The sequence below is a fragment of the Crocuta crocuta genome, unplaced genomic scaffold (assembly GCF_008692635.1).
Source record: "Crocuta crocuta isolate KB4526 unplaced genomic scaffold, BGI_CrCroc_1.0 scaffold204, whole genome shotgun sequence".
Classification (NCBI taxonomy): domain Eukaryota; kingdom Metazoa; phylum Chordata; class Mammalia; order Carnivora; family Hyaenidae; genus Crocuta; species Crocuta crocuta.
Window position 1 is genome coordinate 170,874 of NW_027529603.1, and position 25,828 is coordinate 196,701.

At 41.1% G+C, this 25,828-nt stretch overlaps 1 long non-coding RNA gene across 1 annotated transcript; it reads right to left on the reverse strand.

The window, feature by feature from the left end:
- Positions 1-243: 243 nt before the first annotated feature.
- LOC144229753 (uncharacterized) lies at positions 244-20,099 on the reverse strand. The gene is made up of 3 exons (XR_013334593.1): positions 20,031-20,099; positions 815-964; positions 244-380 (listed from the first exon to the last, which is right to left on the reverse strand). It is a non-coding gene; the product is annotated as an uncharacterized LOC144229753 (long non-coding RNA).
- Positions 20,100-25,828: the final 5,729 nt, after the last annotated feature.

A 25,828-nucleotide genomic window follows, 5' to 3' on the forward strand; every position in this document is an offset into this window, starting at 1 on the left:
TCTGTCCTTCTCTGCCTGACTTATTTCGCTCAGCATAACACCCTCAAGTTCCCTCCATGTTGCTACACATCAGCCCCCTTTTTTATAAACACTGTAAACATTAAAATTAGCCTCAACTGTTTCAAAATATCACAAATTACAAAGTGATAGACTCCAAAGGAATTTTAAAAAAAAAACATATTTACTTGAAAATGATATTACAGAATATCTGAGTGTTCTTTTTGGAGGTTCTGAACTGTTTTTATTCATGACACTTCTGACATCAAATGTATGGTGGGGGGGTTTCCTCCCCCACACCAACCAATTCTTCAAATCTCCAGATGCCAACTGGTTGCCTACAACTCAATTCAGTCTTGACATGGTCTGGAGTCCACTCCTGTCTGGAATTAGAAGAGACCCCACAGGTGAAGCGTTCAACCCCACAAGACCGTCCCCCCTGCAAATGTCACAAGAAATGCCCAGGCCTTCCTATACTTTTGACTGACCAGCTACGAATCAGGGGTTCCCATGACCCCCTCATCCGGGTCAAAGATGATTTGCTAGAACAGCTCACAGAACTCAGGAAAACAGTTTATTATTACTGATTTATGATTTTAATAATGCAGCTCTGGAACAGCCAAATGAAGACAAGCACAGGCTTCCACCGTCCCAGCACCTCCATGTTTTCACCAACCCAGAAGTTCTCTGAACCTTGTGTTTCAGAGGTGTTTACCGAGATTTCATTAAGTTGGCATGACTGACTAAATCTCTGGCCATTGCTGAGCCCCTCTCCTTCCCGGAGGTCAGGGGATGAGTATGAAATCTCAAAACTCACCATGCCTTGGTCTTTCTGGCAACCAACCTCCATCCTGAAGCTATCGTGAAGACCCCAGCCATCAGCCATCGCATCAGCATACAAAAAAGACACTCTTCTTACGCCAAAGATTCCAAGGGTCTTAGAAGCTCTTCTGTCAGGAAGGAGGGACTAAGACCAACATATAACATATTATAACATAAGATGTTATCATCCCTATCATTCAAGAAATTATAAGTTTTAGGAGCTCTGTACCAGAAACTGGGGACCAGAAAATAAAAATATATATCTTATTATTTTACAGTATCACAGAGGCACATCAATTCCTTCAAGCTGCAGAGATAATCAGTCTAGAATTTCATGGGTAGGAGTCTCCCAAATGACCTCAGCCCCACCGAGTCCAGGATCCAAAGAGAACTCAGCAGGAGAAAATACGGTTTTGTACCCACTAGCAAGAAAGGAAGATAGGAAGGAGTTTATAATCCCCCAAGAGGCTAGGTCCTACTTCCTGTCAAAAGTATCTTAGAAGCTCCTAAATCAAGACCATATTCCATTTTGGTCTCATAAAGACCTTTGTACAAAACCTTGATGGTGAGACTTCCCACACATCCACCCACCCCAGCCACACCATCTCTAGATCAGTGTCACCCTTGGCATGCAATACTTGTTAGTAGCCTTAGGCCCTCATCCTTGTGCTATCAGCACTTAACCAGAAAGCTCTCAATTGTGTTGAAATAAACAGGATTGAAGTTATTGTTAAATGAGCTATTTATGCACAAGCCTATAATCATAACAACTTGAATGTAGAGTGAGATATTTGAGGGAACAACAGGTCATTGTGCCATTCCAGACTAAATCCAGTCAGTCTGACAAAAAAAAGAAGAAGAAGAAGAAGAAGAGCAGAACTGAGCAGAATGACCAAGAATCAGAAACTTCAGGGAGGTCACATACACCTAGGCCACTGGACAATCCAGAGAGAGTTCAAGAGTCAACATCATACATTAAAATTATTTCCCTTCCCCATTGGCTTGGGACATAACCTTGATTTCCAATGTTCCCTGAATCTGTCTATTCCTTGATTCAACATTCAGCAAATTCATGTGCAAAACCCCCTTCTGAGAGATACAGGGATAACTAAGGCTTTCTAGAGCCTGCAGAGATCCTTTGGATGTGTATATAAGTAGCCACAACACAAAACCAAATGGGCAGAGGTCATAAGAGAGAGATAAATGAAGTTCTTGATAAGAGATCTGTTAATAACCACCTTCCAACTTGATTTTTATGAAAGAAGCTCTTTCTCACTTGTCTAAATATATATGCACAGTAGAAAGGAATTATGAAGGCTGCTGAGACTGGTCCTTCCCCAGTTAACTCCACTCATCTTTAGGTCTCAATTTACAAGTCTGTTCCCCCAGAAGATGTTCTTCGATCCTTCCTAGGTCCCTGCTACATTCTCCAAGGCCCATAGGATTTTCCCGATCAGACACTTAATACACCGTATCCTAATTATTTGCTTAATTTTCTGTCCCTATAGCTAGATTAAATTCCATGAAAGGAGAGCTGTGCCCTGTATCTCTGCTCAGGGTTTGGCGCACAGTAGGCATGCAGTGAACGTTTTATACGCATTCATCAATCAGTCAACACATAGCACATTTAAAAAGCCTCAGCAAAAAATCAAAGTGGAAGAACACTGAGCAGCTGAACTGCTCATCAATCTAATTGGACACAAAAATGGATTAAAGTGGGGCACCTGGGTGGCTCAGTCAGTTGGGCGGTCAACTTCGGTCAGATCATGATCTCACGGTCTATGGGTTTGAGCCCCGCGTTGGGCTCTTTGCTGTGGGCTCAGAGCCCAGAGCCAGCTTTGGATTCTGTGATTCCCTCTCTCTGCCCCTCCCCTGCTCAAGCTCTGTCTCTCTCTGTCTCAAAAATAAAATAAACATTAAAAAATTTTATTTAAAAAAATGGATTAATGCAAACTTTTAACACCAAATACAGAATTATAGTCTATAGGCCCTGCCCCTCACATACAGAAAGTGGTCATTGGTGCTGGCAATAAAACACAGAGAGAATGTTTGAAACCCAAAATTACCCAACATTTTTTTATCCCTACCTACCACTAGTTTTCCCCCATACACAATACTTTTGATTAGAGCCACTAATAAATCAGGAGGAGAAACCATGCTCTGACTTCCATCTCCTCCCTCTTCTGCCTTTCACTTTCTGGAAGGCTTGAGAGAGAGGCAATAGCCAGAAGAAGAATAAGGAATAAAGAGAATGAATAATCCCTGTGCTTCAGCTTTTAGCTGTCCATCTCTCACTAAGGATCAGAATCCTGCCCAAGATCAGAACAACCCAGGGTGCCGGCATTCAGGGTCTGTATCCCCAGTCCTGGACCCTCTGCTCAGAAAGCTTCCCCAGAAAGGCTGCCTCTCCACCTAAGAACCAGACTGCCAGGGGATGTCAGGTTCAGCATCCATCAGCATCGCTGAGTGTCATACACACCTGGACAGCCACTGAATTTGACCCTGAGCCACCAAATTACCACTGGGATACAAAAAAACAACCCATGCTGCACTTTTTGATGGGAATGCTCCCATTTGATCTGTATCAGGGCACAGTGCTTTTTCTACAAGGCTGTCACTGCATGTGATGCCTCTATTACATACACAGCCTCTGGCAACATGGACAAGGCTGTATCCTTGCCCAAAATCAAAACGTGCCAAAGCAGATCAAAATATGAAGCACTGCTTAAGTTGCGGTGGAGAGCAATTCACAGGCACAGACATCTAACTCTTAACTCTTTGCTTCTATCCTTAGTTTCCAATTGGACCATGGACAGCACATCACCACCCTCCTCCCTACTCCTCAAACCCATTATCACCACCAAAAATCACCCAGATTCCACATCATACAATGCTATTCATTGGATTCTAGCAGAGAGGCAATGGAAACGCAACACGACATCTCCCATTTCCAAACAGAGCCCAGGGAAAGCATTGCTCCGCTGACGAATGCTTGCTTTCAGGCGCTCCCAGCTATCCCCAGGTGGTTCATATGCACACCCAGTCAGAGACTGGCACTTTCCAGTCTAGAGCAGCTGTTCCACTGAGCCACCCCCAGAAGGCTGCCTCAACCAAAAGCCAATTTTTTTATGGCAATGCCCACTGATTAATAAAGCATGTGCAAAGAGACAGCCCTCCAAATAATTAGCCTTCCTATTGCAGATCTTGGGAAGTCATGCCCGATCCAAACCTGCCTGCAAATCTGGCTCCTTAACCAACACAGTTGTGAGCAAATAAGATCTTTTGTTAGAAATTTCAGGCGTCTTTACTAAAGCACAGGTGAGAAATGTAGGACAGAGTAACTTCCAGCTCCTACCAGAATACAAACATGCTTCTCTCTTGGAGCTGGAAGGTACCAATGGGGTGGCAATAATGCTCCTAACTAAAATGAAACCACATTTGGAGAAAAGCGAGGACAAGGACTGATGTTAGACCTTCTTGAATCTATATTTGAGGAGACATGAGAAAAAGGACTGATAATGAACCTTGTTGGGATTGATTCCTGCAGCTGTTTAAAGAATAATGTGTTTTTTACTACAAAAGGAATTAATGTTCACTGTACAAATACAGACAAGCATGGGAAGAAAAATAAATTAGGGATAATCCACTTTTAAAAGTAATCACTATTAAGATTTTACTGTAATTCCCTTCTTCCACGCATGCGTGTATGTGTATATGTGTATTTTTTGTGAGTACTATTTTGTAACTGGTATTTTTACTTAATAAAAACTACTGTTAATTTTTTGCACATCTTTTAAATGTTTTATTTATTTATTTATTTTTGAGAGAGAGTGTGTGAGTAGGGGAGAGAAGAGAAAGGAAGACAGAGGATCTGAAGCAGGCTCTGTGCTGACAGCAGTGAGCCATATGTGGGGCTTGAACTCATGAGATCATGACCTGAGCCAAAGTCAGACCCTCAACCGATTGACTCACTCAGGTGCCCTGTTTGTTTTTTAAAGATCACATTTATGGGTATTAAAAATAGCTCACATTTATTAAGCCAGGAACACTTGTATTATTTCTTGTTAAAAGACAAACTGAGGGAGGAGCCTAGGTGGCTTAGTCAGTTAAGCGTCCAACTTCGGCTCAGGTCATGATCTCACGGTTTATGGGTTCAAGCCCCACGTTGGGTTCTGTGCTGATAGTTCAGAGCCTGGTTCAGATTCTGTGTCTCCCTCTCTCTCTGATGCTCCCCTGCTCACGCTGTCTCTCTCTCTCTCTCTCAGAAATAAATAAGACATTAAAAAAAAAGACAAACTGAGGCATATTAAAATTTTTAAGAGTTTATTTGAGCAAAGAATCAGTTCAAATTGAACAGCATCGAACAGAAAGTAGTCAGGAGCGCTCTACCAACAGAAGCCAGGGGAAAGACTTACATGCATAGAGAAAATGCAAAAGTGAAGTAAAGGAGTTATTGATTGGCTATACCTTGAAACCTGGCTGGCTATTTGTGAGTGGTTGTCTTTAGCATTTTTATTTCATAACTGAGGCATTTATAGACTTAGATTTTGGTTTGCTTGCAGAGGGGTTAGAACCACATCAGTCTAATAGTCTCCTTGTTTAGTTAACCTAACATTCTTAATCTTCACAAGGACTCTCTGAGTTGGGCACTATTAGATTTTGCCAATTTTTTAGAAGTTTTATTTATTTGTGCTGTAAGAGAGCATGCACAAGTGGGAGAGGGGCAGAGAGAGAGGGAGAGGGAGAATCCCATGCAGGCTCCAGGCTGTCAGTGCAGAGCCTGACAGGGTGGGGGGGCTCGATCTCACAAACCGTGAGATCGTGACCCGAGCCAAAAGCAGGAGCTGGATGCTTAACTGACTGTGCCACCCAGGAGCCCCAGATCTTACCAATTGTTAATGAGGATATAGAGGCATAGAAATAAGACAGGTGGTGTCTCTTGTTTGCTCCTCCTTTCCTTTTCCTCTTCTCCTTATACCATCCTCACACCAAAAGCCAGAAGACAGCTTCTGGTGCCTTCTCATAGCTCCACAAAACCAGCCAGATGAAGACCTGTGGACAGACGTCACTAGGCAGATCTTTAGGACCATCTCTGCCAGGGCAAAGCAGGTATGCGGTAAACTCAGCCATCAGACTTCCCATGACAGCCTCCTGATGCTTTTCCACCCTGCTTCCAGCCAGTATGGGGCCTGGACTCGGAGACACACAGCCTGGTTTTCTGTGCTGCCTTCTTTCTGGCTTTTTAGCTCTTGTTTTGAATGATTTTATCTCTTGTTTTGATTTCTTTTTCTTCCAATGCTCTTCTCTCTCACTCTATTTTCATTAGTGCTTATGTCTTTGGACGACAACTTTTGTTCCCTTTGTTCCCAGCACCTCTCCCCCAGCTCAATCTGGTCCCCTCCATCAAGAAAGTGTTTCTCAGCTTCAGTTTCTGTAGATCTCACTCTGGCCTAAGAGACCCCCATCCTTTTTCCCTTGGTCTAGCATGCTCATTCAAGGCTGCTTCTGGCCTTGGAGAAGCCAATGACGCTAAAATGGACAGATCACTGCTCCAGTGTAATAAAGAGATGGTGGGAAATTATCCCATCGGGAAGAAACTGCTAGCTGCTCTCTGTCTCTCTCTCTCTCTCTCTCACACACACACACACACACACAGGAGCACACACTCCCCTGACAAGTGAAAGCTGTTTCCCTTACTTTGAATTTATCTGCATCCTTCCTCGGTGATTTCCAGCTTTCATTTGTTCCGATACAACTCAACCCAATGGGATGTTGTTATGCTAAAGGGTCTTTCCTAGAGCCTCTCAGTCAGCATTTTGCTTCACAACAGGTTATATTTCACAAATGCAAATATAAGTAATGTGTGCAGAAAGATTACAATGCACCCTACAGGTACCATCTGGAGTCCATTCTGCTTAGCTTTCAGACAAAGGCCGAGGTATTCCTAAGAAACTTCACTGCAGTCCAACCTGCTACCTAAAAACCAGGCTGCCTAATTTCACTTGTCACCAATAACTCAGGTTTAGGAGTCACAGCGTTGCAAGCAGTTTAGAGTGAGGGGAGGGGGGCAGTCTAAATGCAATTCATTTTGCTTTCTGGGCTGACTCTCCAGCAAGGCATTAGGGAGCACTTGTTTTTCACTTTGATTCTATTCCCTTGCCATTCCAGGGTCTTCAGCTCCTCCTGTCCTTTCTCTGTTCCCTGCCTGACCCTTGGTTTACACACACACACACATACGAAAATCTACCCCCAAAATTCCAAAGACTTTCAAAATATACTCACTGATAGGAACCAAGCACTGCTTATAATGGGTCTTTTTCGCTGTTGTTTTTTCTATTTTTACCATAAGAAAATAAAGAAGAGAATTAAAGACGGGTAGATCTTATAAGGAGGATGAATCCTTATGTTGCTGCTGAGACCCGACCACTGAAAATCTCCTAAGAGGCCCGGCAGCCTCCATGGGTCTCGTCTCACAGGCTTCATGCCTTATGGTCAGCGTCACCTGAAAATAATGAAGGATCCAAGCATGCAGACTGTGCTACCCACTGGGTCTGCTTTCTAGAAGTACATCCACTCCTGACCCATCCTCTAATGGTGACATTGGGGAGCTATTTCAGAGACATTAGTGTTGCCGGGATCAGTAAGGAGGCTCCTGTCTGAATGATGTCAGCTCAAATCATGTTGCCGCTTCACCTCAACACACGATCTCCAACTGCAGGCGAAATGATAGTGACGCAACTCCGCTTTGTGTTGAGCTGGGAAAGTATCTGCATGATTTTCTCGAGGATGACAGAAACATCCAGAATATGTCAAGACACAAATATCTCACTGAAGACAGAGTGCACAGGATTAAGACAAAGTCTATGGAGAAATCAGAAGAATCATTGATTTGGGAAGCTCTCAAGCAGGTAGGAGAAAGAGGCAAGGCTTTAAATAGCTACCGCTGGCTATAAAAATAAGTGAACTGTAAATTCTTCTGACTGGAGGTTTCCTAAAACAGCAGAAATAGAAGTATTCCTAAAATCCTAAGACAGGGAAAGTCACTCAAATAAATACTTCTTAAGGGAATTGATGCATTAAAAGGAAGCATTTGCAGACTAAAAGCCACATAATACACAGGGGTTGCATCCTGACAGGATACTTGTTAAAAGAATCCATTTGCGGCTCCAATATTCAGGGTCAGTAATTTCTCAGAAAAAGGTTAATGGAAACAAAACAGAATTCAGGGCACATTCTCCCAATCAGTGTGCAGAAGTATAAGCAAAAGTATACCCTTAGCATACCCTCAGGCTACAGAAAACAAAATTATTGCAACACAGAATGTGTAAGCAATATCATGGCGAAAAGAGGGAGGCCAGATTGGGGGGGGGGGCGTTTGTGTGTGTGATTGGGCAGATGGACTAAATCACCCTGGTCGCTTCCAGAGAGGCTGAAATGATGCCATGTTTGAAGGCAGAGAGGACGAATATGAATAAACCAAGTGGTGACTGGATGGAGCCGGAGAAACTTTCTCCAATCAGCTTCCAGCCCCAGAAGCTACTCTGAAAAATTTATAAACATGTCACAGATGAACAGAGATTAGAGAAAGTTGATGGAAAATGAAGCCAGGAAACCCAATGGCTGTGGTCCATAGTTCCCTCCTGGAAAGAAAGGGAAACCCGATCTGAGCAACAGTTTCGAAAAAGGTTGGGACAGGGAATCTGGCTTCACTTTCAGGATATAAAGCAACAGTGTTCTCTGGAAAATCACAAACGATGAAAGTACCAACAGAACAAGGGAAGGATCAAGCCAGAGAAGATGCAAAGAGGGTCTAGAAACACCAACAGGATACAGGAACATTGAGCACAGAGGTTTGGAACAGGATGAATAAGCAAATATGAGGCTGGAGGGAACACTTCCAGAAGGGGATGTCAAAGTTACCCCACGTCCAAGGACTTGTGAAAAAGACACCACTGCATTTAAGAGGCCATATGGATATCCACACAAGTCAGCCACAGCAGGTAATTTGTGTCCTTTGGCTAAGGGTGGTACATGGTCCAGGCTGACCATGAATGGCTTTCACCACCTGCCAGGCTCAGGGCCAAGTGTTCTGCATGCAACGTGTGATTCAGTCTTCCCAGCAGCCCTCCATCCTCATCAAACCCCTCAGGTCAGAGAAATAACATTCATGGAGAATTGATGGATTCTGAATTGTATCCTTCTGTTAAACCAAACAACCAGAAAGCTACACTACAAGGAATGTTTGGGGGTACTCACCCAACTTCCACCTCAAATTCCTTTAATTAAATAGTGCTGTGGTATTACCCATCAGCTGACACTGTAAGAAGTAGTCCTGTGCAAAGTATCAGTGGGTTAATGTAAGGATATTATCTATTGTGTTACACAGTATCCTCTTCATGAATCCCCCAAGAAACATAACTCGTGGCCTTAGCATTAAGAATTATTACAGTTTCCCTAGCACACAGCATATTTTTACATTATAGACACCGGGTCATGGAACTAATCCTGTTTGCTGACTTGAATGGGCTGCTAGGAAGCTCCAAGCCAGACGTGTGGCTCAACTCAAGGAATGCTATTACTTTAATTTCATTCGATTCTTTCTTGCTCCACTTTTCAAATATTTTTATGCTTATCTTTTTATCCTATAAAATTACATATTCTAAAACCTGGTTTGTGCAAGATCAGGTATAAACACATACATACATACATACAGATATTCACATGTACAGATCTAAAAGTGCTATGGCCAAATTGCAAAAACAGTGCAGGTACTAACGACAGGTTCATATACTTATAATTGAAATTAGTGAAATTCCTGTCCCCTGTTAAAAGTATTTCTTATTAAAATTTATAAGAAACCCAGTTTTCCTGCTTCACATTTTTATTGAGAAAATCCATTTTCAACTTGCCAGAAACCTGAATTTCTTTAGTCATCAGAGAGGAGCCAGGCCTTCTGATTTATATGGAACAACTTCTCCATCTATTGGCAAAATTGAATATTGCAGAAAATATCTTGAAATCAAATGTTCCCTTATTACTCTATGCAGATTTTGTTTCCTTCATTAAGTCTCTCAAGAAGTTTCCACTGTCAATAATTAAATTCATCTCCTCTGTATTAAGCTCTTTGCCTTCTGGAATTAAAAAACCTATAGAAATTAAATTCATGGCATTATCACTGAGCTGAGAGGCTCTCTGGATCACAATCTTCACCTCCTCGACAAGGTCAGGCCAAATTTTCCAAAATAAGATCTAAAAGGGGTGCCTGGGTAAGAAGTCAGTCGGTTGAGCGTCCGAATTCAGCTCAGGTCATGATCTTACTGTCCATGGGTTCAAGCCCCATGTCAGGCTCTGTGCTGAGAGCTCAGAGCCTGGAGCCTGCTTCAGATTCTGTCTGCCTCTCTCTCTGCCCCTTCCCTGCTCACTCTCTGTCTCTCTCTCTCTCTCTCTCAGAATAAAATAAAGACATAAAAAAATTTTTTTAAAGAAAATAAGATCTAAAAGAATTAAGAAGTATTATGCATATATTTCATCTAAACCATTTTAGGATGTGATGATCATTTTAAAGTCATGTTTAAGGGTTGAGTAAAATGTTGGACATGCCAACATTTTAATCCTCACTTGGAATAGCTCATAAGAAACAAAACATATGGGCATCCAAATGTGCCAACCAGTTTTCTGAGTCTGTATCATAGACTAATATTGACTTGAGACAGAGGCAGTCTCACCATTCCTCACCCACCAATGAATACCTACCTTTGAGTAAGTCATTCCCTTCACCTGACAAGGCAATCCCACTTATTAACAAAATACATCATGCTTGATATGTTTTTAAAGCATAAAGTGGTCTCAAAAATCTCTGTGATGTTGCAATCTCTCTATGACTGTATATCTGCAGTGAATTTATTTCTATGTACATCTCTTATGTTATTACCCTACAGATCTGAACTTCAAACCCACTCTTCCACTTACACAAAGCATGTAGCCTTGAGTTACTTTTACCTCCATAACCTTCTTTCCTCATGTATACATGATAATACTTATTATCTTATGGTAAGGATTAAATAAAATAATTTAAAAAATATATCAGGCACTTAGCAGACACTAAATAAAGGGTAGATTTTAGAAGTTGTTGAATGAAGAAGAAAGGGCTTTGTCACATTTTTCCCATAAGTCCCTTAGCAATTCAGTACTTTTCAAATTGAATCTCTGGCCTGAAGATACAACTGTAAGAGGATCTGATTGTGAGGGAGGCTCACAAATAGCAAGAAATAAGGGCCCTTAATGAAAACTCTGAAGGAAAGAAGAAGAAAATGGAAGTGGAATCAAAAATAAGAGCAAAAATCAGTAAAATGGAACACAGGTAACCAATAGAGAAAATCAATGAAACCCAAAGTTGGCTTTTTGAAAAAAAAAATTCAAAAAATTTGATAAGTCTCTAGACAGGGTAACTAAGGAAAAAAAGAGAAAGACACAAATTACTAATATCAGAAATGGAAGAGGGACATCACTCGAGATCTCATAGACATTGAAAAGATAATAAAGGAATACTATGAACGCCTCTATGACCATAAGTTTGATAACCTAGAAAAAAAAAATCAACCAATTCTTTGAATGAATTCAAAGTTTGTGCCAAAATTCACACAAAAAGTAGAGAATCCAAATAGGCCTATAACTATTACAAAAATTAAATGAATAATTAATAACCTTCCCAAACTGAAAGCACTAGGCTCAGATGGGTTCACTGGTTAAATTCTACTAAAAATTTAAGAAAACAATTTAGCAACTGTCTATAATCTCTTACAGAAGACAGAAGAAGAAGGAATACTTCCAAACTCTTTCTATGAGGCCAGGATTATTCTCATACCAAATCAGATAAAGACATTACAAGAAAACTAGAAGCCAATATCTCTCATGAACACAGAAGCAAAAATCTCCAACAAAATATAAGCAAATCAAGTCCAACAATGTATAAAAAGATTTATACAGCATGACCACATGGGATTAACCCACATATGCATGGTTCATTCAATATTTGAAAATCAATTAATGTAACATAGCACATGATCATATCAATAGATGCAGAAAAAGGGCGCCTGGGTGGCTTAGTCGGTTAAGCGTCCGACTGTCGCTTAGGTCATGATCTCGCGGTTCGTGGGTTCCGGCCCCGCTCGGGCTCTGTGCTGACTGCCAGCTCGGAGCCTGGAGCCTGTTTCAGAGTCTGTGTCTCCCTCTCTCTCTGACCCTCCCCTGCTCACGCTGTCTCTCTCTCTCCTAGAAAAAAATAAAACATAAAAAAAAAAAAAAAGATGCAGAAAAAGCATTTGACAAAATCTAACACACACTTATAATAAAAACTCTTAACAAATTTGTAATAAAGGGATGTTCATAAAGATGTTCATAAGGAACATCATACTTCGTGAAAAACTCTAAGCTTTCCCTCTAAGATTAGGAACGTGGCAAGGATGTACCTTTTGCCACTAATTTTAACATCTTATTGGAACTTCTAATTCAATAAGACAAGAAAAAGAAATAAAAAGTATAATTTAGACAGGAAGAAATAAAACTCTCTTTGTTTGCAGATGACATGATTATCTATGCAGAAAATCCAAAAGGCAAAAAAACTCCTGGAACTAATAAGCCATTATAATAACGTTGTAAGATATATAGTTAATATATGAAAGCCAATCACTTTCCTATATACTTTCAGACCATCCATGTCAGCAATTTTTTTTTTCTCAAGATTCCTGCTATTGAAATGTGTGGCATCTGGTTTCAACTACAATTTTGGTCAAGGCTAAATCAGGAATATTTTGGTCTTATAATTATGTTTACAAATTAATATTGAGGAAATATAAAATGTTAATAAGTATGAATTTCTCCATTAAGCTAAGAAAAAAATTATTGGTAATATCCAGCATTGTGATGGATCCCAAAAGACAGTTATTCTGTCTCAGCCAGTGGAAATTTGACCTAATACCAGTTTTCTGAAGAATGATTTGGAAACATATTTTAAAAGTGTGCAAATCCTTTGACCCAGCAATTCTTCTTGTAGGAATTTGTGCTAAGAAAATAATTAGATATTTAGCCAACATTTTATGCACAAAAATGTTCATGTGTTCATAATGGAAAATAAGAAAAAATTTAAATAGGTAAAAATGGGAGATGGCCAAGGGTTAAATAAAATACAATCTATTTGTGTGAAATAATATTATGCAATACAAAAATCACATTTTCAATTCAGTTTCAATGACCTGAGAAAAGTTTCTAACGTTATGTTTTGAAAAACAAATGCAACCTATAAAACTAGCTACCATGCACTCCCCACTCATTGAGATAAGACGGAGACTGATAAGGAAACCAACTTGACAATAAACTATGAAAGAAAAAAAAAGGAGACTGATAAAATTAAACATATTAACAGTATAAGTCATTCACGGGTGATAGGATTATGGGCAGTTTTTAATGGAGTGTGTGTGTTTGTGGATGTGCGTATGCACACATCTGAATATATTTTCAAAGGTTTTGGCAATGAACATGTTTTACTTTTATAACGATGATGAAAGTGATATACAGAAGTGTTCTTAATTTGACCTCTATTTAAACCACCTTTTTATTTTACTGCACAGGGATAAATGTCTCCTTCAAGAATACCTCATTTTGCTTTCTCCAAAAGTTGCAAAAACAACTTAGATAATGAGCAGTTTATTTGCAGTAATAATGTATTGGCACTACTTAGGGAACTAGTTCACAGAACTTTTCCCTATGGCAAAACAAAAATGTCATACACAGAGGTATTACAGTGTTTATGCTAACTCTGGCATTTTACACGCTTGAGCTCATTATTATTCTCATTAATTTTGTGATTGTTAATAGCACTGCTATTTATATGATGACTTAACCTTTACAAATTTATATCAAAGATTTTAAAACTCAATGGAGAATGTGTCTAGAATGTAAGAGGATGTATCTCTGAGTGATTTTCCCCAGTGGGGATTATATTTTGATCCTTAAAATATTTAAATAATTGGGATGCCTAAGTATAGAAAAGTTGAGAAACACAATTTTATCAGTAAAGGTATAAAAATTGGAAATGATTAATTGGCTTTTATTCATAAAAATATGTACGGATGTCAAAAATATATATGATATGAAAACAACCTAAGGGAGTATTTTCTACACGTTCCCTTTTGTGAAGGTAATTTTCAAATAAGAATATGAACGTTTTAACAAAGAGCCTAATTTTATTATTTTTTTTATTTACTTTTGAGAGAGAGACAGAGCAAATCAGGGAAGGGGAGAAAGAGGAAGACACAGAATCTGAAGCAGGTTCCAGGCTCTGATCGGTCAGCACAGAGCCCTATGCAGGGCTCAAACTCAGGAGCCCTGAGATCATGTGTGGTCATCCAGAACAGGGAAGTGCAAGCTTGCCAAATGGATTTACAGAAGCAGAAATAGCATATTAGTATTTAACCGTGCTTGAGGTTAACCTACAACAATCATGACCTGAGCTGAAGTCGGAGGCTCAACTGACTGAGCCACCCAGGTGCCCCCAAAAAGTCTTAATTTAAAGCAAAAGCTATCGTAGGCTTAAATCTGGGCAAGACAAACTGCAAAATTCAACAGGATAAAAATATGGAAGATCCTCTATTTTAATTGTTAGGAATGCAGTGAGGACTCCGCTGTTCACTTTTGCCAACAGATGGTTTGGGCTGTCTTGCAATCATTTTATCCCTGGTCATAGAGTTGTTCTGTGTCAGCTGTGTTTCTGTAGAGTTGTGAGGTGTTTTACAAGCACTGTTAAAGCCATTATATACGATAAGCATAAAAGCAGTAGAAATTATATCTTCCATATTTTCTATACTTTAGAAGAGCTTATAAAGCACGATAATTATCTGTTATTGAAAAGAAGAATCTGATGGCAAAAATCTACAAGTCTAACAAAATATCAAATCTGTTGCTGAGCCCGTGGGGAAACAGGCCCTCCGTGGAAGAAATGCGTAATGGGGCCTCCACACCTATGGACAGTGGACCGGTGGAGATTATAACCTCGTTGCCTCTTGATTCCAAATCTATCCTCTCTACTCTGCTCTTTGATGCTGGGCCAGGTTCTCAAGCCACTTTCTGCTTTGTCAGGTGGCTCGAAGTCAGGACAAATCGCTGGGGGCCCCGGAGGGAGTCTGAGAGGCTGGAGGACGGAAGGGACTGGCCCCATCCTGGCTGTATCCTGGGGGCTTCTGTCTGCCTGCAGTTACCAGGAGTCTGTTCTGTTCCCAGGAGACTCATCCTGACAGCAGCAGTACCTTCTAAACGGCAGCCAAATTCAGTTTTCAGTTTTCCCCATACTTGCAAACTCCAATCTCCCGTAGAAACATTAGAATCAGCTGGCTACCGCCTTCTTCAAGACTGGGCCCCATTTCAAACTCAGAACCATAGCACCAGGAAAACAGCACCATCCCCAGAGAGGTCTGAGCTGCCAGTCCACGGGATCCCTCCTCTAAGTTTCCTCAGCAGAAAGGCTAGTACAGGCTTCCAACGCCTGCTGCCTTTTTGATTCCTTGCAGTTCTCTTTTTACCCTTGCAGCGATTTCATTAACCCTATACCTATACCCAAAATTATAAAGTAAACAATTCTTCATATTAAATTCCAACAGTTGAAACAACTGATGTGGTTTGTTTCCACATCTGACCTTGTCTTTGAGTCAGTTTGGGCTCTATACCAAGTTAGCATAGACTAAGTGGTTTAAACAACAAGCATTTAGTTCTCACAGTTCTGGAGCCCGGAAGTCCAAGATGAAGTCAGTCGGGTTCTGAGGAGGACCTCCTCACGTGGCAGAGAAAGCTCAAGCTACCTCTCCAGCTCCAGCCTCTACAGTCACCTCCCAAAGGCCCCAACTCAAATACCATCACATTTGGTGGGGAGGGCAGGGGGTCATCAAGATTTCAACATATGAATTTGGAGGGACACATTCAATCCACTGCAGACCCTAATTAATAAAGAATTTGGCAATATGTAGCAAACTGACATAGACTCACCCTTTGACCCATCAATATCACGACTGGTTCTCCAAGCAAAAAGACATACGATCCAGGATTTTCTTTGAAGTGCTATTTGTAACAGCAAAGATTGGAAATAAAAATGTCTGTCAATGGTACGTGCACATAACAGAGTATTATAAAGTCAAAAAAAAAGAATGGGAAAAGGCTCTACATACTATATACACTCTATATACTGCTACAGGGTCATCTCCATGAGAAGTGGTTAGGCAAAAATAAACAAACAAACAAACCATGGAGGAGAGGAGAGGGGCACCTGGGTGGCTCAGTCAGTCAAGTGTCTGACTCCTGATTTCAGCCCAGATCATGATTTCATGATTCATGAGATCGAGCCCCATGTCAGGCTCTGAGCTGACAGCAGTGAGCCCACTTGGGATTCTCTCGCTCTCCCTCTCTCTGCCCCTTTCCAGTGCACATGCTCGCGCACACTCTCTTTCTCTCTCTCCCTCTCAAAATAAATAAATAAACTTAAAACAAAACACATGGGGAGAAAATATGCATAGGACACTTTTATTTGCCTACAAAAGAAAAAATAAAAGCATATTCACCTATTTGCTTTTGTTAAATTAAACTGAAGGATAAACAAAAAAACACATAAGATACCTTATAGGAGGTAGTATGACAGGGAAAGACAGGATTCAATAGGCTCAAAGGGAAAGACTAAGGCTGGGAGGTCCCTGGGTGGGGAAAAAGACACATTTTAAAACGTTTCTTCTGGGGAACTTCTCGAGCAAACTCCCTCAGGTGTAAAGTGCCTCTTAGGAATGTAACAGACCCCGCCTACTCCCTCTCAGGTTTCCCCCAGGAATTTGACAAAAGACCTGACTAAACACAAGTAGAACGTAAAACATACGGACCCACAAGGAAAGGTATGGCCTTAGGCAACCCCTCATACAATGGAAACAAGCCAATTAAAAAGGAATGACTAGGCAATTCGAGTTACCTAGCGCTAAGGGTAGGATCTGAGAAGGAATGAGGGAGCAGCGGGAAGGACAGCTGGGAACAAAATCCTCTACAACAAAGTCCCTTGCCTATAGTCCTCAGGCATTCACTTTTGAACGCCTTCTCTCTGTAAAGAGAGCCTTCCTACTATTCTTCCTTTCTGATCTTATAGTCAAATAAGCTTTTGCCTGCTGCTCATTTTATTTTGTGTCCACCCCTTCATTCTTTGAAGCGGCAAGACAAGGAATCCCAGGCACTAAGGCTAAAAACTCCTGTGATGGTAGGAAAGAATAGATTGAGATAGAAGCTAGACTTCTTAAAATACACCTTGTTTTATAGATTTCACTTTGAAAGGTTCTGGTACCAATTCCAATATGGGTGTGTGTGCATGTTGAGGGGGCAGTTGGGGAGGGGTTTCCCACACCTGTAAGCAATTCCCAGACAGCAGCTGGGTGTCCCACCATTTAACTGGATTCTGACACTAACCACCTGGAGATAGCATCAAATCTCACAGGTTAAGGGCTCAGTCCTACTCCCTCCCCCCCCCCCCCCCCCCCCNCCAGTCACAAGTCCACATTGTCACCTGTGCTTCTGACTGACCGGCCATATGTACTGGAGGGTCCAACAACCCCCTTCTTAGATTCAATTAGTTTGCCAGAGCACACGGAACTCACAGAAACATTTTACTTACTAGATCACCAATTTATTATAAAAGGATATAACTCAAGAAGAGCCGGGTGGAACAAAGCATACAGGAAGGTACGGGGAAAGGGTGCAAATTTTCCACGCGCTCTCCAGATGCACCACTCTCCTCAAATCTCCACATGTTCACCAAGTCTGAAGCTCCCCAAACCCTGTCCTTAGTTTTAATGTAGCCTTAGGCTACATTACATAAGCACCACTGATTAAATCACTGGTGGCAACTGAGTTGACCTCCTGTCCCTCTCGCCTTCCCAGGCCTGAAAGTTCCAACCCTAATCACATGGCTGGCTCCTCGGGTAACCAGCCCCCCATCCTTAGATGCTTTCCCAAAGCTGCCTTGTTAACATACAAAAGATTCCTTTATTGCTCTTATCATTCTGTAAATTCCAAGGGTTTTAGGTGCTCTGTGCCAAAAACTGGACAAAGACCAAATACATATTCCTCATCTCAAATCACAATATTACAACTTTGAAACAAAAAATAATTTACATAATCATAAATCATATTCATAAATAAAACTGAAACGTTTTAAATGATGTATTTTCTAAACAAACAAAAACTCCATCCACTGAAAAGGCATTGTTCCCAGAAAGACCAGCCCCACAGCCATAAGCACCCCTGGGGTGCAGATTATGTCTCTAAATCCCATTTCCCAAAATCAAGAACTAGGTTCTAGATCTGAAACAGAAACACAAAGTGAAACAGGAATCTCCTGTTACACCAGAAAGCAAGAAAGCTATCAAACACAGCTAGGCTACGGCAAAAAGACCCAGGAGCCAACTTGAAGATATTCTATTAGAACATCTTCATTTCCAACCCCTAATGATTAATGGGTCTAGGAAATGATCATCAAGGCCTATTAACATAATAAAAAAGGAAAAAGAGAGACTACCAAATGTTCTGTACTTCCCCAAAAAAGTACACAACATCAGCTATGAAGTATTCTTGTGCAAAACACACAAGCATAAGGTAATCAAGCTTCAGTATGCATTTACCTATTAGCAAGAGATAGAAGAATGTATTAAATGACATAATGGAGATGCAATTAGCAAAACGCAGATGGTAGAACACCCCAGGACAATTATTTCAACAAATGAATTGCAAGAAAAAAGAGAATGTGTAAATTAACAGAGAAAAGATATGGGTGAAATTTAAACAAATTGTTTAACAATTTTATAAGACAATTGGGGAAATATAAATACAGGTGGCATATTTTATGATATTTTGGGATTACTGTACTGTTTACTATGTCAATATATAATATTGTGGTTACATTTTTAAACCAAATTTACAATTCAAGAATGAAATTATAAAGTCAGGTATTTGCTTCCAAATTATTAGGTGTGGAGAAAAAGTGGGTGAGGATATATTAACAACAATATTGCCCAAGGGGCACCTGGATTGCTCACCTGGTTGAACATCCAGCTCTTGATTTTGGCTCAGGTCATGATCCCAGCATGGAGCCTGCTTGGGATTCCCTCTCCCCTCTCCGTCTCTCTCTCCCACCCCATGCCCCTCTCCATTTGCATGCTATCTCTCTAAAATAAAAAAACAAAAACAAAAACAAATCCAATACTATCCAGGACTTTATAACTGTAGAGTCTGGGACATAGGTACACGGGGGTTCATTATATAATTATTTTTACTTTTTCATATGTTTGTATTTTCCATAATAAAAAATCCATTTAAAATGCAAAATCATCTGAGTTAAGAGCATTTTTGGATGCAATTCTTTGATAACTTTTCCTATGACTTGCATTTTCATTTCTTCTAGAGTCAACTTTTGGCAGTTTATAAATAATGTTGTGAACAAAAAATCATTCATTAGCATTTTTCTTACAGAATAAAATAAATAAATCCACTGTGAAGAGTGTAAGACTATCAGCAAACGGACTATGGGAAGAACATCCGATTAAGAAAAAAGAAAGTGAAGAATTTCCTGGCTACCTCTGAAAGAAATGAGGGGAGAAGGAGAGTAGGAATAAGAAGAAAGATAGCAGATGGCTATGCAAGATGTGATTAAATCCAATGAACAGAAATAGTCTATACAAAATTAAAGGCTTGATAGTAACATCGAACATGTAGTGAGCATTCACAATGTGCCACTTTTCTAAGCACGGTACACAGGTTAGCTCACTCCATTTTCAATACTACTTGATGAAGTAACAATTGTTATTACCACTGTTTTCTAAAAAGGAAACTGAGGCCCAGAGAAGATCAGTATTTCCCCGCATGTTGACAGAACTAGAAAACACTGGAGTCAGGGTTAAAACCCAGAACGAAAGGCAATACGGCTACAGGGCCTGCACTGGAGCCATTATTCTTCAGGGCACGGTTGAGAAAACTACCGCCCACAGGCCGCACACAACCAGCAGCTCGGTTTTGTACTTTTTTTTTTTTTTTTTTTTTTTCCGNGGGGCTGCCCTGCTTGTGGCCCCGCAGCCGGGCTGCAGGGATGCAGAGTGGCAGCCGCAGATGCTTGCCGCGCCCTCTGCGCCTGCGCCGGGGCTCACCTGCAACAGAGCGACCGTCCACCACACCCGCTGGTAGCTGTCGAAGCCCTTGGCCGGTGTCAGCTGCAGGTAGGACCTGGAACAAGAGGCTGCACTGCCCAGAAGGACCAGGAGGAGGAAGCGGGAAGGTAAGCCCCGCCCCGTGCCGCCAGCCGCCCCGCCCACCGCAACCCTGCCCCTGGCGCGGGGCAGGTAACCATCAGGCATGAATAGGGGGCGCTTCTCGTCCATCCAGCGTCTCGCCCTCCAGGGCAGCCACGAGCGCCGTCCCCCTCCCCCCATACATCTTGAGAGCTAAATGTTTTGGAGTGTTTTTAAGGTTGTAAAATAAGAAAAGATGAGGAGTAGTGTGAATACTAGTAGTATATGAATAGACTAAAATATTTGCTATCTAACACATTACAGAAAAACTGACCAATCCTTTCTGTGCTCTCAGTGGTTTCCATGCGAAAAAATGGAATGGGGGCAGAATGCCCCCTGTAAGATGTTGCTGAAAAAATGACAGCCTCCGTGGATGCAAGAGTGTGGACACTTAGAAAACTGTAAAGCAGCCACAAAATCTCAAAGCATGAGCAGGTTCTGGGATTGTCGCAAGGAAACCAAAGTGGCATTTGAACCAAAGTCAACCAAATCTCTGGAAGCTACAACTGATACAGATTTTATGTATATTGGTCAGAACTTTTCTTTCTCTCTATGATTTTCAAAATTATTTGCATTGAATACTTTAAGTATTATACTAAATTATTTTAACCACTATATTTGAAGTTATATGTCTCAAGTATTTATACATTTTACCTCATTTTTTAATTTGTCAGAGAGCTGTATATTTTATTTATTTTTTCCAAGGTGCAGTTCTCACAAGTGGTCAATTACATATATTACATAATTCATTAATATTTTGCATTACTAATTTATACTTTCTTTAGTTTTTTCCCCTAATTTCTTTTTTTGTTTTAATTACTACAGAACTGAAGATTATACATTTGCCACTATATACAGCTTTAGTTACACCCAAAATATTTCTGGGGTGGGGGTGAGACAGGCTTGTGACGCTTTTAAAAAAATTATTATTAATGGAGAGGCACCTGGGTGGCTCAGTCAATTAAGTGTCTAACTCTTGATTTGGGCTTAGGTCATGATCTCACAGTGAGTTCAAGCTCCACATGGGGCTGTGTCAGTGCAGGGCCTGCTTCGGAATTCCCCCTCTTTCTCTCTCTTTCTTAATCTCAAATAAATAAATAAGCCCTAAAAAATTATTATTAATGGAGCAATATATTCTATTTTCACAAAATAGCTCTTTAGAAGTACAAATAAAACGAATATACTAGACCCTAAGACAAAGCAAATTCCAGTCAATGATTTTAAAACAGATTATATTACAAATGAAATTATATAATTTTATATATGTGCTGCCAAGTCATTGGCAATGGGAGGTAGATATAGAACAAGATCAGCCATGAGTTTATAATCGTTGAAGCCAAGTGATGTCTATATTGGAGCTCATTACACCAGTCTCTCTAATTTTGTGAATGGCTGACATTATTCATAGTTTTAAAATTTTTAAATAAAGCTTAAAAAGTGACTAAATAGGGAAGTTCCAAATTTCTAGCTTGGCGAAATGTGGGGCAGTTGTAAGGCAAGTTTAACAAACTGATTTTTTTTTTCTCAATGTGAAAACAAAATTACATGACTGAATTTGTGCCTGGTGGTTTCAATCAACTATCATAGCATCCCCCACTCCCCACAAAACAATATAGATACTGTCAGGGTCTGGAATTTTACTCTACTTACAAGGTACTAAGATCCTGTTACTATTTTATAAATACTGGAAAAAGACCCAAGACCCCTAGGTCACAGAAGATGACTTTATTACTCAGAGACAGCAAGCAGCAGGAGCCTTGTTGCAGATCCCATGTGGGTAACATGGAAGGGCCCAGAAGGATATAATACATACAATGGATTTGTATTGCTAATGAGGAACACGGCTTGGGGATCCCCTGTTTTTATAGTAAGTGGTAAGAAAGCCTGTACTTTGTACTCACGTGTACCTATGGGCCAGACTCAACAATTACAAATTTTTAGGTGATATAGTTCATCTACACTCTTACTCAGTTCTTCACCACCACCACCACCCCAATAATTTAGAAGCAAATATCTGACTTTATATAACTTCAACCCTCATGGTTGTTCACTATAAACACAGCCCTGAGAAATGGTATTAGGAAAGAACAGTCAGAAAGGAACTTGCATTCTTGGCATGCCCAGCAAAAATGTGCAGGGATGTTCAGGACCTGTGGAAGACTGTTTTCCCCATCAATCTGCCTGTTGTCCCTAGCTATCTTGGCTTCTAGCAAATTGTCACAAAAGTATGTCACTCTGTTGGCCACTCTGATTGATTAACAAACAGCGGCTAGAACTAGGTTTCTTATGCAGCATTTAATTAAGGCTACTATCATCAGGACTCCAAACAACAAGATGAAATTAACCTGCAGTATTGACCTCAACTATGCCTTCCAGAGTCCTGGACCCAGGTAACTGTCCCAGGAGGACCAGGGGACTTTACTCAGACAGTCAGGATGTAGTCTAGTCTAAGGCCTGTCCATTATCCATTTCATTAACCTGATGCTCTTTGGTGCCATTGCCAATAATTACCGGAGGTAATAGATGAGCCAAAAAACAACCTCTATCCCTAATGGAGAGATATTCCTTGACCCATGTCTAGCCACATACAAGCATATAACCCAAGCAGGCACAGGTCACTCCTATCAGGATTTGTCATTAAACTTGATTTGGATCAACATGACTACATTAGTTTTGTTATGGAATATGGTCTGGATCGCCTGGCAGAAGAACCAAGCAGCACTTGGAGATCTTGGAAGGCAGGAGGTGTATTTTACACAGGAGAGCTCTGAGGAGATCTGTTCTTCAGAGGTCTGAGCCCAAAGCATCAACAGAGGGAAAAATTTATAGCCTGTTACTTCCGCATTCCTCATTAATATGTGCAACAAGCAGAGTGAGAAGAAGAACCCAGAAGGGGGAGTCTTTGATGAGGGACAGGTCCTTATCAGTCCTGTCAGCCATTTTATAACAGATTCTTCCCTCAGTTTGGTTAAGTCACACGGGCAGTGTCACTGAATGGTTGTAACTTCCTTTTCTATATATGGCATATCCCTCTCAAGCATCAGAGAAGCAGATTTGGTAACAGAATGAAGTGAGGTTGTGCCAGTCCATGTGTTTGTACCTGCCTACAAGGGCTCTGAGTTGAGAGCTGCTATTACGCCCAGGCACAGCAGTGTCATTTATGATCAGCCACGTCCACAACTTGTCAGCTGCATTTGCTGTTTGACTTGAGTGATGGTGTTGGATCTAGGCGACAAAGAGAATATTTATGGCCCTCTCCCTTGTACATCTGTAGTCTAAGATGTTCCTACCATAGGTGCCAGGGTTGTTTAATCCATCAGTCCACAGTCTTCCAAGGGGTGGACCAGATAACAGACCAGACAGCTAAATCATTGCTACTATCCCAAGAGTCAGTAAAAAATATGTTTCATCATAGGGAATATTGGCCAGAGTTGTGAAAACGGCCTTGAGTTCTATGCAGTGAGTGAATAACAATGCCAATTTTCAGTATGGCATATACAAAGCAGCACTTGAACAGCTACAGCCTCCCCACCAACAGGCTTGAACTTAGCCAGACCATCAGGGAACCAGGCCCCAGCATTAAGGTGCACCTCTGTGAACTGAGGACTCCATTGAGCCAATGGCTTTACTTCAGGTGGTATAACATGAATAAAGTTTCCCCAAAGCAACAGTTACCACTTTTCATATATAAACTGAGATGCTGCCAGGGCCAGGCTACTTTGTCCTTAAATACCTAATTTCCAAGTGAGGAAAAACTTTCCCATTTGGAAAGTGAGATATATTGGACATTCTCCTTATTGGTTGTCAAGACTGAGTTAACCCATTCCAAAATGGGGACCTCAGGCTGCAGAGTCACAAATCTTTATGGGTCAGGCCTTTTTTTCTTTTTTTCTTTTTTTAATATAATTTATTGTCAAATGGGTTTACATAGAACACCCAGTGCTCAACCCCACAAGTGCCCTCCTCAATGCCCATCACCCATTTCCCCTCTCCCCCATACCCTCATCAACCCTCAATTTGTTCTCTGTACTTAAGAGCCTCTTATGGTTTGCCTCCCTTCCTCTCTATTTGTAACTATTTTTCGCCTTCCCCTCCCCCATGGTCTTCTGTTAAGTTTCTCAAGATGCACATATGAGTGAAAACGTATATCTGTCCTTCTCTGACTGAGTTATTTTACTCAGCATAATACCTTTCAGTTCCACCCACGTTGCTGCAAATGGCATGATTTCATTCTTTCTGGTTGCCAAGTAGTATTCTTTATCCATTCGTCAGTTGATGGACATTTAGGCTCTTTCCGTAATTTGTCTATTGCTGAAAGTGCTGCGATAAACATAGCCCCTATGCATTAGCACTCCTGTATCCTTTGGGTAAATTCCTAGCAGTGCTCTGGAACATTGGATAGTTCTGTTTTTAATTTTGTGAGGAACCTCCGCACTGTTTTCCAGAGCGGCTGCACCAGTTTGCATCCCCACCAACAGTATAATAGGGTTCCCGTTTCTTTTTCAAGAAAAAGAGCTCCGCAACAGGTCAGGCAACAGGTCAACAGTTGCATCTCCTAGTCCCCAAACCCCAGCTTTTTAAAAGAGGTGCACTTGGGGGCACCTGGGTGGCTTAGTCGGTTGGGCGTCCGACTTTCGCTTGGGTCATGGTCTCGCGGTTCGTGGGTTCGGGCCCCGCGTCGGGCTCTGTGCTGGCTGCCAGCTCAGAGCCTGGAGCCTGTTTCCGTCTGTGGCTCCCTCTCTCTCTGACCCTCCCCTGCTCACGCTCTCTCTCTCTCTCCTAGAAATAAATTTTAAAAATTAAAAAATAAAAAATAAAAAAATAAAAAAATAATAAAAGAGGGGCACTTGGTACCCGAGTCAGCAGGTGGCAATGTTGTACTAGGGAATTGCCTTTCTGACTTTTTTCACTAGCAAAGTCTGACAAAAGCTGTGATTTCCTTTTCTTCTCGGATTTTGTCTTCTTTTTGCTAGACCACCAGTAAGAACCTCTCTATATACCACAGTCCTTGAATGGAAGAACCCCTTCTGGATTACGTCAGTATTCACAACACAAGCACGTACAACATGAATATCAATTATACATTCGGCAGTGAAGGATGGTAGTACATTGAATCAGCCCAAAAAGCCCTCTCTACCAGCTCACTTTTATTTTCCTTCTTCACAGAAAAAGTTTTCCAAACCCCATCAGTTGATTTTTGAGTCCCCCCCGCCCCCCGCCAGCAGGGATTCCAATCTTGACAGTACTAACGTTTTGGGCAGGATCATTGTTTGGCGAGGCATCCTGTCCACTGTAAGATATTCACAGCATCCCTGCTTCTACCCACTAAATGCCAGTAGAACTCACCCTCCCTCCTTTAGTCAAGACAATCAAAGACATCTCTAGAGACATTGTCAAATGTCTTAGGGTTAGCAGGGGGCACTAAATCACCCTGGCTGAGAACCACTACCCTGTTGGAACATGGGCCAATGGACCAAGAGGCAGAATACGTATACAAAGGGCTACATCTGCTGGAAGTCCAGAAGGCGGGGGGATGCAGATGGAAGAGGAGGAAGGTAGGCTTTGGAGGATGGCTTTTTTTTTTTTTTTTAACTCCTTGGTCTCTTCAGGACAGGCTTGATACCAGTTTCCTTGCTCATATAACGCAGCTTCCTCCA